The 20979-nt window shown below is 40.6% G+C and overlaps 1 protein-coding gene across 1 annotated transcript in view; it reads left to right on the top strand.

The window, feature by feature from the left end:
- dac (dachshund) overlaps positions 1-20979 on the top strand; it is a 1035159-nt gene that overhangs the window by 534052 nt on the left and 480128 nt on the right. The gene's annotated exons all lie outside the window — the stretch shown is intronic.

Here is a 20979-nt window from a genome sequence, read left to right as displayed (position 1 = left end):
AAACACCACTAAGAGCGCTAATGTGAGTCAATGCATTGTTTCACTTCACAACTACGCGCGCTAATGTGAGTCAATACATTGTTTCACTTAAACACCACTAAGAGCGCTAATGTGAGTCAATACATTGTTTCACTTAAACACCACTACGCGCGCTAATGTGAGTCAATACATTGTTCCACTTAAACACCACTACCAGCTCTAATGTGAGTCAATGCACTGTTTCACCTAAGCACCACTACGAGCGCTAATGTGAATCAATGCATTGTTTCACTTAACCACCACTAAGAGCGCTAGTGTAAGTCAATGCATTGTTTCACTTAAACACCACTACGCGCGCTAATGTGAGTCAATGCATTGTTTCACTTAAACACCACTAAGAGCGCTAGTGTGAGTCAATGCATTGTTTCACTTAAACACCACTAAGAGCGCTAGTGTAAGTCAATGCATTGTTTCACTTAAACACCACTACGCGCGCTAATGTGAGTCAATGCATTGTTTCACTTAAACACCACTAAGAGCGCTAATGTGAGTCAATGCATTGTTTCACTTCACAACTACGCGCGCTAATGTGAGTCAATACATTGTTTCACTTAAACACCACTAAGAGCGCTAATGTGAGTCAATACATTGTTTCACTTAAACACCACTACGCGCGCTAATGTGAGTCAATACATTGTTTCACTTAACCACCACTATGAGCGCTAATGTGAGCCAGTTTAGCATGAGATCCAATGAAGTGGTGTTCAGAAAGACAGTACCAACCACGGCACGAATTAAAAAGACGATACTGCTATTATAGGGCACATTTTCACGACGTCAGATGGCTAACAAAATTATTCAGGAATTTCATCAAACTAAAGTCAATTAGGCCGATGTGATTCCAGGACAGATCAATATCTCAGAAGGTAAAATTAATGACGGGGTCAAATTTAGACAGGTGGTAAAGAGGTACCAAGGTTTTAAGATGGAATCAAAACTCAAAACACGGAGAGAAACTCTAGCACAGGAAGGCTCAAGAAATACTAGGAGGATATCAAAGCCGAGAGAAGAACAAAATCTAGACACTGAAATGAAATTGGTTGTTATCACGCAGTCCATAGACTCAACTCAGTACAGTTAGGCTAATAATATTAATAATTATACCAAGCGTGTTCGCCGTGCGGTTAGGGTAGCATTGCTGTGAGCTTCCATTTGGGACATAGTGGGTTTGAACCCCACTATCGTCAGCCTTTAAGATGGTTTTACATGTTTTCCCATTTTCACACCAGGGAACGGCTGGGGCTGTACCTTAATTAAGGCCACAGTCGCTTCCTTTCCACTCTTAGCACTTTTCCTATCCCTTTCTCGCCATAAACGCTATCTGTGTCGGTGCGAAATTGTAAAATAACTTACAACAACAACAACAACTACTACTACTACTACTACTACTACTACTACTACTACTACTACTACTAATAATAATAATAATAATAATAATAATAATAATAATAATAATAATAATAATAATAATGTCTGCCTCTGTGGTGTAGGGGTTAGCCACCCCCCGAGGCTCGGGTTTAATTCCCGGCTCTGCCACGAAAATTGGTACGAGGGGTGAAACGGGGTCCACTCAGACTCGGGGGACGGGGGGCATCTGAGTAGATGTGGATTTGATTCCCACCTCATCCATCCTCGAAGTGGTTTTCCTTGTTTTCTACTTCTCCTGCAGGCAAATGCTGGATGGTACCTAACTTCAGACCCCGGTCGGTTCCTTCCCTCGTTCTTGCCTGTCGCCTCCAACCTTCCCATCCCTCCACAAGGCCCCTGTTCAACATAGCCGGTGAGGTCACCTTGGAGAGGTACTGGTCCTCCTTCCCAGTTGTATCCCCGACCAAGTGCCCCACGCTCCAGGAAACTGCCTTTGAGTCGGTATAGGTGGGATCCCTTACTGAGTTCGGTGGAGAAACCAAACCTGGATTGTAAACTGACTAAATACAAGATAATCTTCTTCTTCTCCTCCTTCTACTTCTGCTGCTACTTTCCCCACATCTATGGAGTCACGGGTGCGAACTCTGTTGCACATGTGGATTTGGCCCTGTTTTACGGCCGGATGCCCTTCCTGATGCCAACCCTATCTGGAGGGAGGTAATCACTATTGCGTGTTTCTGTGATGGTGTGTTGTGTGAATATTATGAGGAGGAGAGTGTTGGGATAAACACAAACACAATATATATTTATAATAATTGTCCGTATGGCAACCGAGTTCAATGAGATTTAACCTTTTTCTTGATGATGGCAATCTGGCGCTTACTCCACACAGTTACTGGTCGGGAACCAAATAAATTCCTCGAATTGGGGGGACTGGAAGTGAAAGATATAACATGACATGTGAGCTATTTCTAAATGTCGTGGGCAACAAAGTTAGCAATGCTTTGTCTAATCAATTAAGCAGGTTAGCTCCGTGATATACGAGCGCGTTAAGGAAGGGAGCGGAAACCAAGCTCGAGAAACTGTTGTTGTGCGGTCACACTGGATTAATTAATTTTCCATTCTAAATTCAAATCAGTGCATTTAGTCATTCAGGCGTTCATATATACAGTGCACTCGCTGCTGTCCATGCATTTAATTTTAATTGCTTTGGCAAGCGGCAAAGGAAGGGCGGCAGCGGTAGTGGCGCGGCGTGGTGGAGACGAGAGACACTAATGCTGCTCGACGTCCTGTCACCTGCCACACACTGCGCACGCGCGCTCTACGGCACACAAAAACGGCGCCAATTCTTTGGTTGCCAGCCTCACATAATGGACTGGCAGCAAAATGATAATTCAGAATAATTGTTCGAAATTAAATGAGCTGTCAAGTGTTGATAAACATGAACATGAAGGTTTTATCAGCCGGACGAAAATCACAATGTCAGGTAGTGACCATGAATGTTATTATTATTATTATTATTATTATTATTATTATTATTATTATTATTATTATTATTATTATTTGAGCCTCCGTGGCTCAAGCGGCAGCGCGTCGGCCTCTCTGCGCTGGATTCCATGGTTCAAATCCCAGTCACTCCATGTGAGGTATGTGCTCGACAAAACGGAGGCAGGTCAGGATTTTCTCCAGGTACTCCAGTTTTCCCTGTCTTATTCATTCCAGCAACACTCTCCACTGTCATTTCATTTCACCTGTCGGTCATTAATCATTGTCCCTGAGGAACGCGACAGGCTTCGGCAGCCGGGACAATTCCTATCCTCGTCGCTTACCAGGGGTCATTATTCATTAGTAATGTAAACGTACTGAATCATTACATTCCTGACCCAGTCAAATGACTGGAAACAGGATGCGTATTATTATTATTATTATTATTATTATTATTATTATTATTATTATTATTATTATTATTATTATTATTATTATTATTATTATTATTATTTGGGTCACTAGTCCATAGACTGGTTTTATGCAGCCCCCATGCCACCCTACCCTTTGCCAATCTTTTCATTCCTATGTAACTACTACATTCTGCATCTACTTTCATCTCTCTTTCATATTCGTACCTTGGTCCAATCTTACTGTTCTTACCGCCTACACTTCCTTCAAAAGCAAACTGAACAAATTCTGGACGTCAAATGTAGCCAAATTGTTTTTGCTCTCGAAAATCCGATTCAGTGATTCGTGATTCCGTCTACCCATCTCGCCTTCAACATTCTTATACTACACCACATTTCAAAAGCTTCTTTTCTCTTCCTTCCTGAGCCATTGCCCATGTTTGTGTTCCGTACAATTCCACGCTTCAAAGTAAAGTCTTAAGAAAACATCTTACTAATTCCTATATCAATGTTCGAAGTGACCAAATTTCTTTGAAAGGCTGGTCTGCACTTTGTGTCCCCCTTAGTTATTCTACTATCCAAGTAACAACATTCGTCCACTTCCTTCAAGCATTTCCTAATATAATATTTCCTATATCACCTGACTTCATTCGACTGCACTCCATTTCTTTGGGTTTAGAATGAGTTATTTTCATCTTGTACTTCTCCAGGACTCTCCCCATACCAGTCAGTATTTTCTCCAGATTCCATTCAGAAAAATATCACCAGCAAATGTCATATTTTTTAATTTCCTCACATTGGATTGTAATCCCCTTTCCAAATTTCCCATGTTTACCCTTAGATTCTGCTCTATATAAATATCCGTTATGGATTGTTGCTTCTTTACCACAGCCCTTGATTATTATCAATGCAGATTTATTTTTGTATAGATTGTACGTACTCCTTTCTCGGTATCTGATCCCCATCAACTTCAGGTTCTTAAATTTCTTGGTCCAGTCAACATTATTGGGTGCCTTTTCTAAGTCTACGAATGCCATGTACGTGGGTTTGTCTTCCTTTATTCGATCCTTTGAATGTGTTACGTGTTCCTACACTTCTGAAGTCAAAAGTTTCTCCGAACTTACCATCAACTTTTTAATCCATTCTTCTGTAAATAGTATGTGGCAGGTGGGAGGAGACTGGTCTAGAAAGCCAAAAATAACGGACGAGAGGATTCGTCGTACTGACCACACGACACCTCATAATCTGCAGACCTTTGGGCTGAGCAACGGTCGCTTGTTAGGCCATGGTGTTTGGTTTTCTTCTGTTCCTTTCGTTTGACCCTCTTTGGTGTACGTTGAATCAATCACTTCTTTTTTTGTTGTTCTTTTCTTCGTGCCCAGATTTCTTCATTCTTTCTGATCTTCGTTTTATTATTCTTTCTTTCTTTCTTTCTTTCTTTCTTTCTTTCTTTCTTTCTTAATCTGCTTACCCTCCAGGGTCGGTTTTCCCTCGGACTCAGCGAGGGATCCCACCTCTACCACCTCAAGGCCAGTGTCCTGGAGCGCGACACATTGGGTCGGGGGATACAACTGGGGAGGGTGACCAGTACCTAGCCCAGGCGGCCTCACCTGCTACGCTGAACAGGGGCCTCTTGGAAGGATGAGAAGATTGGAAGGGATAGGCAAGGAAGAGGAAAGGAAGCAGCCGTGGCCTTAAGTTAGGTACCATCCCGGCATTTGCCCGGAAGAGAAGTGGGAAACCATGGAAAACCACTTCCAGGATGGCTGCGGTGGGAATCGAACTCACCTCTACTCATTTGACTTCCCGAGGCTGAGTGGACTCCGTTCCAGCCCTCGTACCACTTTTAAAATTTCGTGGCAGAGCGTGGAATCGAACCCGGCCTCTGTGGGTGTCAGCTAATCACACTAACCACTACACCACAGAGGCGGACATCATTATTATTATCATCACAGTATTCTCAGTTTCAAAAGCATGGAGAACTGCTCCCTGGCGGTCGTGACCTACAGTTTTGCGTGGACTCGAAACTACTTGTGTCTAAACTTTAATTTTGAAACCCACACTTACATCGGTCAGGATTCGAACTGCTTGCAGTCACGATGAATCCTCCCTATATCAGAGGAGACGAAACTTACCAACCAGAAGAATGGTCGAACAGTTATGCTAATACAAGAGTTCCCTCTTATTTACTCAACGGGGGTGAATGCGAGTTGAGAGGGAAATATGGGGGTGTATAATTCTTTTCAAATGTCCCTCCCGGCGAACAAACATTCCAACCTATTTAGTATTTGTAGAAAGGGGAAGGGTGTAAACACTGTTCGTTAGCAATTTCGTGATTGGCAGACAATAGCATGGGAAATGGTAAAGAAATGGACATCAGAAACTGAACGCCAAGTGCGGAAGTGAAGAGCCATTGAATGTGGCAGCGCAGGTGACGATAACTGGAGAGTTGTATACCATTGTCTAGTGACTTAGTGGTGTTTGGAAGACACATTCAATTTAATATGGCCTATCAGCTTCCGGATCCCATGAGAGTGGTTTAAACCGGGCAGAGGTAATCGGATTTTTGAACGCCGAAAAAAATCCATTCCACATCGGCATGTAAAAGATCTCTGGTGACACATTTAGTGGTTCACCGGACAATTTTCTCTAAAACTAAGCCGTAGACGCCCAAGAGAGATTCTGTTTACTCTGCTATCTACTAGGTCTAGCAAGCAGCCGGATGGCGTCAAATTAAAATACCTGCATATGGCAGCTGAGTCCATAGATTTATTTATTTATTTATTTATTTATTTATTTATTTATTTATTTATTTATTTATTTATTTATTTATTTATTTATTTATTTATTTATTTATTTATTTATTTATTTATTTATTTATTTATTTATTTATTTATTTATTTATTTATTTATTTATTTATTTATTTATTTATTTATTTATTGTTCGCTAATCGGTCAACTAGGCACGGCGATAAGTTTCATTGTACATTCTGGCGTTTACTCAGTTTTCAATTGATCCAGAAGGTTTTCATTAGCTCGCTGTGACGAGCACGTCGCACATCCGACCACTTTGCACCAGTTAACCACTTCACTTCCCGGGAAGTCCCAAATGTCACAATTCTTTTTCTGAAAAAGTCTCGTTTGTGTGCGTCATCTGGTTGTAGACCCATTTTTTCGAGGCCTTTCTTGACGTTAACGAACCAGGGAACTTTTGTTAGTGTGATTAGCTGCCACCGCTAGAGGCCCCGGTTCGATTCCCGGCTCTGGCATGAAATTTTGAAAAGTAGTTCGAGGACTGCACTGGGGTTCACTCACCCTCAGAAGGTTAGCTGAGTGAAGGGCGTTCGATTCTCACCTTAGTCATCCTTGAAGTGGTTTTCCCAATTCCTCTGGCAAATGTCGGGACGGTACCTAACGCAAGGCCACGGCCCCTTTCTTTCCTCTTCCTTGTCAATCCCTCCCAATCTTCGCATCCTCCACAAGGCCTCTGTTTCGCATAGTCGGTGAGGGCGCCTGGGAAAAGTACTTGTTCTCTCCCAAGTTGTATCCCCGACCAAATATCTCAAGCTCCAGGACACTGCCCTTGAGGTGGTAGAGGTGGGGTCCTTCGTTAAGTCCGGGGGAAAAAACCAACCCTGGGCAGTAAACAGACTTAGAAAGAAAGAAAGAAAGAAAGAAAGAGGAAGAAAGAAAGAAATAATGAAAGAAAGAATGAAATTATTGCCGGTAATATTATTAGTAGTAATGAATTTCTCCACAGAGGTTCTCCCGAATGAGGTACAGTAGCAATAGTAGGATTGATCGTTTCTGTTCTACTGACGGGAATCTCAGCCACATATCCAGCAAGAGTCAGTGCACCGAGCTCGATAGCTGCAGTCGCTTAAGTGCGGCCAGTATCCAGTATTCGGAAGATAGTAGGTTCGAACCCCACTGTCGGCAGCCCTGAAGATGGTTTTCCGTGGTTTCCCATTTTCACACCAGGCAAATGCTGGGGCTGTACCTTAATTAAGGCCACGGCCGCTCCTTCCCACTCCTAGCCCTTTCCTGTCCCATCGTCGCCGTACGACCTGGCTGTGTCGGTGCGACTTAAGCAAATAGCAAAAAGAAAAAGAGTCAGTGCAACGGAAGAGTGCGTGCTATTCTCCCGCTATGGGTATTTAGGTTTCATTGCTGTAGATCCCTTTGAACCCGCCAACTACACATCAAAAAACCGGCCCTCTACCACCTGAGCCACTAAGACCAGAACATTACATTTCAATCGGGGTTTTATGACGGTCTATGTTTTTATCACAATACTTGTGCGGAATACTTCGATTCTTTTAAACTTACTATTCTAGAAAAGAAGTGATCTTGTAGTTGTGATCAGAGCCATTGGACCTCCAGTTTAATGTGGCATCCACATTTCAGAGACGTTACTTTGCATTCTAAGAAAGCCGCATACATTCACCGCGGTCCGAAACCTGGTCGCTTTCGTGAGATGCTACTGATAATTCCACTCGTCTTCCACGACCACAATCATTTCCATTGAATCCATCATTAAACGGACGGACTTATATTTTAAAATTTTAGGAAAGTATTTAGATGAAATGTTCCATTACCACATAATGTAACAGCCCAATAGGGCCATGCCCTTTGAAGACGACTGCTCGTCATCTCTGTAGCCTGCAATATATATATATATTTTTTCGTGACCTGGTCCACTTTCACTCGTATCGCACATCTCCTCAGATTGTCTCTTTCCCATTCCACTCCTCTGTCCAGAATTAAAATTCCTGGACTAGCTGAGAATCGAACCTAGGGCTTCCGGGTAAGAAGGCAGGCACACTAAACATACAACACGGAGCTCGCTCCATTTAATTTAGAGTAACCTATATAGTATTCCTGGAGGACATTTATCTTATTTCTCGAAAAAAAAAGTATTGTCGAAATTTGTACCTCCATATATGACAGAATTTGCAGAAAAAGTTTTCGCAAATGTGTCCCTATTTGCAATAATTTCTTGCGAATCGTCCTGTATATTCCATAAAATTCAGACAAATCTATCCATGATTCTTACATGTGTATGATATGAACTCTCTGCTCCACAGAGGTGAAACTATCCCTTCCCTTGCATGTTTTGTTGGAGTGTATTTGAGTGGCATACGCAAACGGAGTTGAGGACAGAGAATACATTGACTGCAATATTCTCCCAGGTTATGCGAAGTCACAGCAAGGCCAGACAGACAGCCAGTTCAACCCCCACAATATTTGTCCAACCCCCTCGGAGCGAGTACATTAGCATCCGTCCTCCCTTATCTGCCGGTCTTGGACTCATTAATACACGTCGTACCGGGCAAGTCAGACAGCACACCAGCCTTTTAAATGCGTCGCCTCCTTGTCCCCACCGTCATCACATACACCAGAGTAGATTTCCAAATGATATTCATAAAGCATAGCATCAGATTCAGAATTTCGAGAAAATATTTATCAGCTACGAACAATCAAAGGCATTTATGTTGATAATCAGGCCACAGTGAGAATTGATGGAAGTATGAGGTTTTGTTTCGAAATTCCCGGATTAAATGTCTAATTCAAAGTTTGAAATATCTTGTTAGCTGTTTGCTCATTCACGCTAATCATTCGATGGTTATGGGGAAATAAACCGTAGTCGATCTCAAAATTACTTCAAAGAGCATACAAAATTATTTAGAATAAATACAATATGAAATGGAATGGCGTATGGCTTTTAGTGTCGGGAGTGCCCGAGGATAAGTTCGGCTCGCCAGATGCAGGTCTTTTGATTTGACTCCCGTAGGCGACCTGCGCGTCGTGATGAGGATGAAATGTTGATGAAGACGACGCATATACCCAGCCCCCGTGCTAGCGAAATTAACCAATTAAGGTTAAAATTCCCGACCCTAACGGGAATCGAACCCGGGACCCTGTGGCCAAAGGCCGGCACGCTAACCATTTAGCCGTGGAGCCGGACAATAAATACAATAAAAGAACTATATCAAAGGAAGCCAAATTACGACATTAAAACAGTAGATAAAATAGAAAATCTCGAATAAAGATTATCGAAAAACAAGAAAGGAAAATCCTCAAAAAATATTAGGACTAAAATGAGAAAAGGGAATTTGGATGAAAATAATCATACTAAATTTATCAAGTTACAAAAGAAAATCAAGATACCATCAGGAAACGGCGATTACAAATTTGTGGTCACTTGTATAAAATGAATAATGACAGTTTCACGAAGAAAGTTCACAAAATCACAAAATTGGCTAAAAGATATCAGTGAAGACCTTAATGAAGAAACCATTCAAGAAAGAATAAAATTCCGAATCTTGATTCACAAACACACATTTTCCGTAAAACCTACCCGACTAAATACCGAATCAACTGAACAACGACCGGGCGAGTTGGCTGTGCGCGTAGAGGCGGACGGCTGTAAGCTTGCATCCGGGAGATAGTGGGTTCGAATCCCACTGTCGGCAGCCCTGAAGATGGTTTTCCGTGGTTTCCCATTTTCACACCAGGCAAATGCTGGGACTGTACCTTAATTAAGGCCACGGCCGCTTCCTTCCAACTCCCAGGCCTTTCCTATCCCATCGTCGCCATAAGACCTATCTGTGTCGGTGCGACGTGAAGCCCCTAGCAAAAAGAAAAAGTAGAACTGAACAACGTAAAAAGAAGCACGCAAAAGGATGAACAGATATTGGGACGAGAGGAAGAAAAAACAAAAACGTACTAATACGTTCAAACGCGGTCCTTAATTGGGCATAGCGAATCAAAAAATGTTTGAAATACCAGATTCAACTGCCGAGTCGGCTATTTAACAGAGATGAGGTCACCATGATGAGGGAAAAAAAGGAATTTAAGCGATAATCATTTAGATAAAGTAATTTGTGAATGTGACAGAATGAACCGCGGGCTGTATCGGATTTCAGTGTCCTCATTTGTTGCGTACGTCCCTTGGCGTCTCCGTGAGCTTATGTGGGGATAAACAGAGAGAAACTAATTATCAAGGGAAGAGGGACTTGATAAATTAACTCAGCTAGCAGTTTACACTTGATATTAAAAGCAGAGAGGAAGAGATTTAAAATCACAAATCTCTCTGTCTCTCTCTCTCTCTCTCTTTCTCTCTCTTAATCCCTGCCCTTTAATCCTGACCGATGATTCAAACACTCCCTCTCTCTTCCCCATCCTTCACCCTCAAACACAATCACTTTTGTTTTACAAATCTGTCTTGGTCCTGCAAGGGACTGAATATATTATACTGTTCAAGTAAACTGTGTGTGTGTCTGTCTGAAGGTTCTCCAATAATTCTCGCCACTTTCATCCATCTCACGAATAAAATATCCTGAGTATACGAATATTCTACTCTATACCATCCAAGTTTTCTGAATACAGGAAAATCCTATTCCAATGGCGCGCAAATTTATGGCCTACTGTGCACAGAAATATTGTAATACTTCGTAAGTCTGTGGCCTCTTGAATAATGCGACGCAAATCCATAGCCTCGTGAGCACAGAAATACTCCAATGTTTCCGAAGTCCATGACCTCCTGAATAATGTCACGCAAATCCACAGCCTCCTGAGCACAGAAATGCCCATATTCTAATACTTTGTTAGTCCATGGACACCTGAATATAGCCATATTCCTCTCTAATGCCGCGCAAATTCATAGCCTCCTGACCAAACAAATATTCGAATGCTTCGTAAGTCCATGGCCACCTGAATATACTGAGCAATATTCCTCTCTATGCCACGTAAATCTATACCGTCCTGAATAAATAAATATTCTAATGCTTCGTGAGCCCATGGCCTACTGAATAATGCCACCCTAATCCATAGCCCCCTGAGCACAGAAATATTCTAATGCTAGGTAAGTCCATGGGTGGCTTCCTGAATATAGCAATTCCCCTGTAACGCTACGCAAGACCATGGCCTTCTCATATGTAACTGGTAATGCTACTCCAATGCCACCCCGATCTATGATCCTCTGAATAGAGTGAAAGGCTACCGCAATGCCGACCAGGACCATGTTGTCTTCCTTATATAAATAATTGTGCTAGTGAAATATAGGCTACCAGACACTCGCATGTATCTTTAGAAGATTACTTCGCAAATCTTTGATAATATATTTGATAAATTTCTCCCATTACAGCTATATAGAGAAGCTACTGCTTCTAGTAAATAAATTGTTTAGCAGATTACCAGAGGTCGTGGTGGTCAGTTCAGTGTCAGCAGATAGTAGGGTTGATGAATCACAAGTCCATCTCCACGAGATGGAGAAACCAAACACTCCGGAGAAAACGAAGGAAAAAAGAGCTGAAGATCCCTTCGAGACTCCATTAGCGCTCCGGGCGGCCGACCGTGAGATTAAAAGCATCTGTCTAGGATTGTTTTGTTTTCATATTGGCACTAAACTTAATGAACCAATAAATGAGAGATGAATGAAGAAATAGACACACAGACGTGCCAGAATTTGTGACAAAATACCCTTGTTGATGGATATTTAATTAAAGAAGAGATTCATTAAAATACACGAAGTAGGTATTGCTGTCATCGCTGTTTACAAGCAATGCGGGGTGTGAGCTTTCCGTCAACAATGGCTCAAATTTTAATGAGAATTTATTTTAAATATAGCCTTAGGGCGTGTACTTTTGCTTATCAGGTGTCCCTACGAATGTATTTACAACAAATTTGACTGATCTTTTTTCTTCTTCGGAAACCCGGAACAAAGGTACAAAGTAAGAACCTAACCAACTGTGCTATCATCATCATAACCATCATCATCAACAACAACAACAACAACAACATTTCCCCTATCCAGCTCCAGCCGGGTTGAGAAATTATGTCAGTTCCCCACCTTCATTTCTATTCTTGTGTTATTCTGTTCCATTACTGGCTCCTCTCCGTCTTCCCTTTTTTCTCTCAATCTTAGCCTCAGACATCTGTTTCGGTATCTTTTCCCCTATGTCCAAACCATCTTTGTCTACTTTCCGCAATTCCACCGATGAAATTTTCTGCTCCATTTTACTTTTAAATATATTCACATCACATTCTGAATTTTCCGTCACACTTCTTAATAATTTCACTTCACTATCTTGAATTTCATTCTCCCTTCTTCTTGTCACTGTCTAGTTATACGCAATATATCTCAATATTATGTACATAAATAAAGTTTTAGGGGGTCCGCTGTCTGTAATTTCGTTCTTTTTGTCAATTTTTCAGATGTTTATTCGTTTTAGGTCAACTCAAGACCGTATCAGTAGTTTTTATTTTTCGTGACTGTTTGTCTGTTTGTTCCACCATCACGGCGAAACGGCTGGATATATCACGATCACACCTCATATCTAGAGTATACTCATCGCGGGGAAGGTTTTGATATGCATATGATTTCAAAATCTCTGAATATACGAGGATTTATAGAAAAACTAGAACAATTTTCTTTCATTTTTCCTTATACTATTGGTATTCTGTAAAACCCGTGGACTATATGTGAAACGCACCCTCATTATAAACACTTTTCTTATGTATATAATTTCTCTTACTCTTCAAATGACGAAGAAAATTACTATTTTCTTGGGTCTCATACTCTGCATTGAATGACCCACAGAACGACAACGAAGCTCCAGGTTACCATGGCAACATCTCCGACTGCTTGCTAGCAGGGAAGTAACGTATTTCAATTTAGGTCACCATTTCTGTAAACTTGTGGTTATTCCTTGGGTGGAAAGCTAGAGAGATGTCAATCGACCATTCTGCGCGATATTGACGGAATACCGCTTGTGGTTACAATCGTCCTGGAATAGCTCTAAGGGGCGTTGTTAATATTTGGACACTACCGCGGCAGTGTTATGTGTTTCCAGGCATTTGCTACCATTTCTACTGTATTTCTATTCTACTTCTGTTTTACGCTTTAATTTCTTGCCTCTGCCTTGCATCTTTATACTTAAGTAATAACACCGTAAGTCATCTTCTTATCTGTTTACCTAAGAATCCATGCACTTAAATTTCTCCTCTGTTACCACCTTCTTCTGTATGTAACTCATACCATCACAATTTATTGAGGGGCATTTTATTTTCAAATACATCCACTTGATATTTACATATTTGTCCTATACTGCTGTCCTCAGTTATAATCCCATTTTCTATTAATTTCAACATTCTTCCTTTAATTACTCCGTTTGTATGCGAGTGCTAATCCCGAAACCTGGACACTCGTTTCTTTGAGGAAAATACCAACTGTTCAACTGTATTAATTTTGGCCCCGGAAAATATCGAAATATGGATGCAATTTTAATGACGTTTGCAGACCTTCGTTTCGGGACAACTGCTGGCTAAACGGTAAGTTGTATCACAGAACGGATTATACAATCGGCGCTCAATTTTTAGAGATCTTCAACTTTGACTTTTTGTCGTACCTCGATTCTTTATACGTTAGAATGCACTGCATTTTAGATTATAATCAAATCTCTCCAGCTCGATTTTGATTGTCATTAGGAAAGAGGACCTTTATTTATAACGAAATATCCACTTCTATTGTGAGTCAGAGTTGGCAAGTTGCCCTACTAGTATACTAAGAAGTAAAAAACTCGATTGTGAATGGCATTAGGAAATATGGCCTACCATTATCATGAAAACTTCCCCAATGCCCACCTTGCATCGGAAACAACGGATGGCGTCTTCCCTGTTTTGTTTCTCGGTAGGCCTAAGAGACATGCAATTTAATATATCTTACTCACTGCGCGTATAGTAATTTGCGTAGAAATCCATATACATGGTAGAATATCGTACGAATCACGGGTACATTTACTGTTGAACTGATATATCGCAATTGCGAAATATTCCGGTTGCACTGGTCACCTACAGTAGCGTAATAATAAAGTAAAGTTAAAACATAATTACTCAACAACAACAACAACAGGAGTTCAACAAGCAATTTCAAGGAAAGAAAATATTACAAGAAAAATTACTAGTTTAAGATTCTAAATCCAGCATCATCATATACAATTTCACACACTACTTATGTATTTCCAGTGCTTAACACTACGGCTTACAATACTATAGGTTGAGCATAGTATAGGTGCAGAGTACACCAGATCGTGTATATCACGCCCTGGGTACAGCTTTCTGCAAAATTAAGTTCCGTAAATTCTAGTAGAAAGCAGTTACCTGTGGCACCGTTTTGCTAATCACAATATCCAGCCTTACTCTTTTGCATAAATTCACTTCCTAAGTATTTGAAGGTGTCTAAAATTTCAAGGTTCTGACCTCCAAAATTTATTATTTCCTTCCCTACTCTGTCACAGCTTGTTATTATAATAATTTTTCCCTTCACCACATGAATTTCATACCCCATTTCACATCCTTCTCATTCAGTATGTCGAGTTGTTCTTTCACTTCTTTACTGCTAATTTCCCACACCACAATGTTATCAGCAATCTCTCTTTGACTAAATGTTTCATTTTACTTCATTACAGTTTCATCGACTGCCGTTATAAATAACAGTGATGATTAGCACGCCTCCCTGTCTTAGTCCATTAATATTCCATCACCAATCTAGCCTTTCAACTTGGGTTTGAACATGGTTGAATTATTTGCCGTACATTGCTCTCAGAATTTCCATTGTTTGTTTACCGATAGTTTTCCATACCTGTTTCTCTCCCTACACTATCATATGGCCTCACTAAATCCAGTAAAGTACATCACTAAATTTTTACCATACTCTCTAGTTCTTTCCAATAAGTCACATACTGATTGGTCCACCGTTGAGCTTGCATTTTTAAAGCTATATTTCCCCTCTTCTAACCGTCCTTCCACCTTTCCTCTCAATCTTCTTCCTATTGTTACTTCCATTAATTTATTGTCCTCCTTCTTAAACACGGGAATTGTTATTTCCTTCTTCTTAAAATTTAGTACAACAGTTCTTTGAATTAAAAGAATAAGATTGAGCAATGTTAGTTTACCTGGGAGGTAATTCAGTGTGGAAGTGTGGTGTGTCCGAGACGGCGAACAAGAGCGCGAGGCACTCTGCTAGCGAGGTTTCGCGTTACCCCTGCGATGATAGATGACAAGTGACACAGACCCTGAGACCATCCTTCGTCTGGCGCGCACACGATAATGATTAACGAGCGACATTTTAATAATAATAATAACAGCAACGTTTTATTAACTTTCTGGTGTCGCCGTCACACAAGAGCTGATGTCTCAAGTCATTCTCTTTTTCTTTGCCAAACAAAATGTGCGGTGTCAATCTTTAGCGAGCGACATGACTCAGTCACAACGTGTGTGGAGGATAACATAACTTCAGGGGTGAAGTTCATTTAAGACAACCATTTACTCGCCACTGTATTTTGTGAATGTTCCCTTTTAAGTTACAGACCAAAAGCATTACAGTTATAAAATACTCAATATTGGGGAATGACAAGTTTTTTGTTCCCCTTGTTTGTGGATCTTGAAATGTAATCTTTTAAGTGTTTACATAGATGAAAATTTTCTAACCTTTCGTCACTTGTTTTACATTTGAGTCTACAAACCACAAAGAAATTGTGATGTGTCCGACTCCTTAGCTGAATGGTCAGCGTAGTAGTCTTCGGTTCATAGGAGTCCAGGCTCGATTCCCGGCCGGGTCGGATTTTTATCCGCGTTTATTTATTTATTTATTTATTTATTTATTTATTTATTTATGTATTTATTTATTTATTTATTTATTTATTTATTTATTTATTTAGCGTATGGCCCATACAATCAAGTTGAGTTCAGATATAAATTATATACATGTTTACCTAACAAGAAAACAATGAACAAGAAAAGGCTCCCTACAACTGAATGTCAGGATCACTGATCCACTGTATTGCTTCTGGAGTTGCCATCAGGAAATCCACTTTGCTGCCTGTGTATGCCCGCGTTTCACACTCTCTGACAATATGATGTATGGTTTGTCGTGCAGCTCCACAGTCACACGCGGGTGTCGGCAACTTGTTCCATTTAAACAGCATGTCTCTGCATCTGCCATGGCCTGTTCTTATTCTGTTCAGAACAGACCATGTTTTACGTGGTAGTTGGAATCCACTTGGAAGTTTGGCATTCGAGAACATACTGTGCAGGTGCGTCTCCGTTGCTGTTTCCCACCGTCTTTTCCACTCTGTAGTTGGGTTGTAGCTTCTACCAACCATGTCTAAGGCGTTACGTAAAGTTGAATGGCGTGAACGTAATCTGTTTTGGTTGATAGTTCGACCACGTTTGTAATTATTCATGTATTTCGGGACTGGCTGTTCACTTATACGACTTCATTTACTTACTCCATGTCATTATACCAATGACCACAGTAACACGATGTACTGAAAATACCCCTCCCAGGTAATTGGGAAAGGGACAGGAAATACTAACAGGAAGAGGAACATTGAGATCTCCCTAAAGAAAGGAATGTGTGCTTTACGTCACTCTGACACACATAGGTCTTATGGTGACAATGAGATGGGGAAGGCCTAGGAATGGGAAGGAAGCGGCCGTGGCCTTAATTAAGGTACAGTCCCGTCATTTTGCCTGATGTGAAAATGGGAAACAACGGAAAACCATCTCCAGGAATACCGCCACTGGGTTTCGAAACCACTATCTCCCATTTGCAAGCACAGAGCTTCGCGCCCTTAACCACACGGCAAAATCACCCGGTATGTGTATTTTTGTTGTACAAGTAAACAATCTAGAGTGTGAATTCTTCATCACATTATAACTGTTCGAACGTACAACATCGATTAACGGAGATGAGGTCCGAAGGTAGCATTTGGGCTAATCAAATTTTATAAGAAATAGTTTAATCTGCGAATATATAATGTAGACAGATTCCCTCCTTAAAAATATGTGTCTAAAGGAGAAATAATGTAATGCAGTCGATGAAGTCAGATGATGCCGGAAATACCAGATTTGAAAAGGACGTCTTAAGGGAAATAGACGGATATTGTTAATTGAGAAAATGAATAATCTAGTATGACAGAAGCGCGGGGAATGTTATATAAAGAGGAGTCGAGGGGAAAAGGTATTTCTTAGAAAAATAAATTTGCCCCTCTCAAACTATGGATATGTATATTCAAAATAGTGTCTGAAGATGCTTATGCAGAGCGTTGGTCTGCATAGAAGTGAGACGTGAAAAACTGATAGCAAGATGTGAAAAGAATGAATTAATAGATTAGATCAGAAATGAAGAGATATTGAGTATAGTTCATGAGAAAACTATATTGTGTGATGTTTGCCAGTAAGATCAGCTAAATAAAACTTCCAAGACTTGGGTTCTGAAAGAAGTGTACGGGGTAGGAATTTCCTCGGAAACTAATTCTTAAACTCCAAATATCCCAATACTAGCAAAATATATGCACTTATTTCGTTATCATCCATCTGGATCTTGAGGGAAAGTATAGTGAAGACTGCCTGCAGAATGATTAAGGGTAAGGTGACTAATTGTCCTGCGTTTTGCAGGATATAACATTTTTAACCCCCTTGTCCTGTGGTTCATATTTTTATCTCAAACATATCCTGCTTTTTAATATTATACTTTGCAGTGTAATTTTAAATTGCGGCTTGTCTATTCTATATTGAATTTAATACATAAATGTCAAAACTCGATCAAACCACGAGTTACTTAGTGTTTTTCCTATTCTCTATAGTGAAAGTGGAAGATGAATTATTTCTCGTTCCGGTTCCCCTTAAAATCACCAATTTGCAAGCGACGGCAGATTAGAGAGGAAATTTGTGTAACCTGAGAATGATTGTGACTGTGCCAAAAATTAAAGGCAAAGGTTTTCTCAGTTCTAATATGTTGAACACAAAGTGTAATTTGAACTACAACTCTCATGAATTCTACGACTTCTTGTTTGTAATGTACAACGACTGTTTTTGAAAGCAATACCTTCAAGTCAGTGTCCGATTCATTGGCTGAATGGTCACCTTTGAGGCCTTCGGTTCAGAGGGTTCCGGGTTGATTCCCGGATGGGTCGGGGATTTTAATAGCATCTGATTTATTCTCCTGGCTCGGGAACTATTTGTGTTTGTTCCAATACATTCCTCTTCATATTCAGGCAACACACTACACTACCAACCACTAAAGAAACGCGCAATATTAATTACATGCCTGCACATAGGTGTGCTGTCAGAAAGGGCAACCGACCGCTAAACGGGGCCAAATCCACATGTGCAACACAGTTCGCACTCGCGACCCCACAGATGTGGGAAAAGCGGTAGAGGAAGAAAAAGTCATTCAAGTCAAAAATACGAATTTTGTAATTGGTTTGCTGACGGTCGAAGAACCATCATGCTAAATGTTTTGTCCTCACTGAAAAAAAAAATTAATTTCATTTCATAATTATTGTGAACATGAATGAGAATATTCATTTATTTACACTCCTCCATAGGGAGATTGCTTGCCTCAATTATTTATTTTATTGTATAATATGCCCGTTAATTTGTGTAGGGGTAGCGTGCTTGCCTCTAACCCGGAGGCCCGGGTTCGATTCCCGGAAAGGTCAGGGATTTTTACATGGATCTGAGGGCTGGTTCTAGGTCCTCTGAGTCTACGTGATTACAATTGAAGAGCTATCTGACGGTGAGATATCGGCTCTGGTCTAGAAAGCCTTGAATAAAGGCCGAGAGGACTCGTCGTGGTGACCACACGACACTTCGTAACGTGCAGGCCTTTGGGATGAGCAGCAGTCGCTTGGTAGACAAAAGTCCTGCCCTTCAGGGCTGTTGCGCATTGGGGTTTGGTTTTTTGTAGGCCTATCTGTTAATTTTTCTTGTGTTAATACCGAATAACGATAACGCTAAAGACAAGAACCTAAGTTGTTTCCGTTTCACTTGACCACTTTCAAGGTAGGTTTTCCTTTCCGTGTCCACAAAATTTCAACCTTGCTAGTTAAAGGCTGTATTCTAACTCACCTCCCTCCACCTTACAATTCTGAGAAACTGCATTTTAAATATATTGGTAATCAGTAGAGACTCAGAAACCAGGTCCTCCCTATAAATAAACATTTCACTCCACTGTTGGTTTAATCCAACAAGCTCACATACAACTCTCAGCGGCTTCACTATTAGAATCACAATTCACTGCTTGTAATCCCATTTACTGCATTTCTTTTCTTTCCTCTGGCAGAGTTGTTCATTATCTGTGACACATGGCGGTCTACCTTGCCAGGGGCCACAAGATAAATGTCTCGCAATTTCATCATGAACAATATAGGGAGTCCCACACAATACCGTCACAAGATTTACAAAGATGGACTTCCTGATAGTTTCAGTGTGTGGTGGTGTACGTATGGAATTGGATTATGTCCGACACGCGAACATTATATTAGATCCAACGACCTGCGCAGAGAAATCAATTCGCTGTATTTCAGGAAAAGTTATTCGAATTACTTTTGTTGTTGATTACTTCTGATTTTACCGACCCCTATCTCCTTACTTGTTTCACCAGCTGACATACGAAAATTTCATTTCGAAAAGTATCCACAAACATGAATATTTTCTTAGACAGTGGAACGTCAATTAGTATCACATGTACAGTAGTTTATCTTAGATTACAATGCAGTATCTTGCTTGCGGAAATTTTTATTCATTTTTTACGTCGCACTGGCACGGATAGGTCTTATGTCGCAGATGGGATAGAAAAGGTCCAGGAGTGAGAAAGAAGTGGCCGTGGCCTTAATTCAGATACAGACCCAGCATTTCCCTAGTGTAAAACTGAGAAACCACGGAAAGCCATCTTCAGAGTTCCCGACAATGTGCTCCGAGCCCACTATCTCCCGTATGCAAGTTCACAACTCCGCGCCCCTTACCCCACGGCCTACTCGCCCGGTATTTTTTATTTACTAATTTGCCTGAAATTACAGATAATAATTTTATTGGATTTACATCCCAGTAACTACTTTTATGGTTTTCGAAGATGCCGAGGTGTCGGAATTTTGTCGTGCCCGGCGAAATTACAGGTATTCAAATTTAGTCTTTCAAGGATTGTTAACTAAATCACTGCTAGCATTGTGAGTTTCATTTTCGTTCTGAGAAACCATTGCTGTAAATTATCATTCTTGTGTTTTAACGACATTATAAAAGTTATTTAATCAACATAATTATTGTGTTTGTAAGCCGAAAGAAGCAATTTCATTGTCTCCTTATGCTTTGACCATTGTGGCAAAATGGGGGGAAGTTTTTTTATTTAAGAAAGTGCAGGGATGAGTAGCTGGGACGGCAGAGTGCTTGGCTTTCTGAGCCCAACTTGGCAGGCTCGATCCTGGCTTAGTCCTGTGGAGTTTGAAGATGCTCAAATACATCAGCCTTGTACCTGTAGTTGCACTGACAGGTTAATGAATTCCAGCGGAACAAAATTCTGGCACCACAGAAAACCGTATAAGTAGCTAGTGGGATATAAAGTCAATATTATTATTGTTATTATTATTAGGGAAAAGATTTAAAGGCACTAATAGGTTAGAATACAAACATGTTTGAACAAGGCGCAAGTATAATCTACCCGCTCTACAGTTACGTAGGTATAGCAGGCATATGCTTTAGGGGTTCTGATTGTTCAGTTCGCTAATCCTTATACAAATCTCATAGCAGAAGCGTTGTGCGGGTAGCAGATACTTGCGCCTTGCCTAAGTGCATTTGCATCATTTGCATTCTTATTCGTGTCTAAAAATCCTTT

The sequence above is a fragment of the Anabrus simplex genome, chromosome 9, assembly GCF_040414725.1.
Source record: "Anabrus simplex isolate iqAnaSimp1 chromosome 9, ASM4041472v1, whole genome shotgun sequence".
Lineage (NCBI taxonomy): Eukaryota > Metazoa > Arthropoda > Insecta > Orthoptera > Tettigoniidae > Anabrus > Anabrus simplex.
Note: the sequence above shows the minus strand (reverse complement) of the source record. Positions and strands in the feature narration are given on the sequence as shown.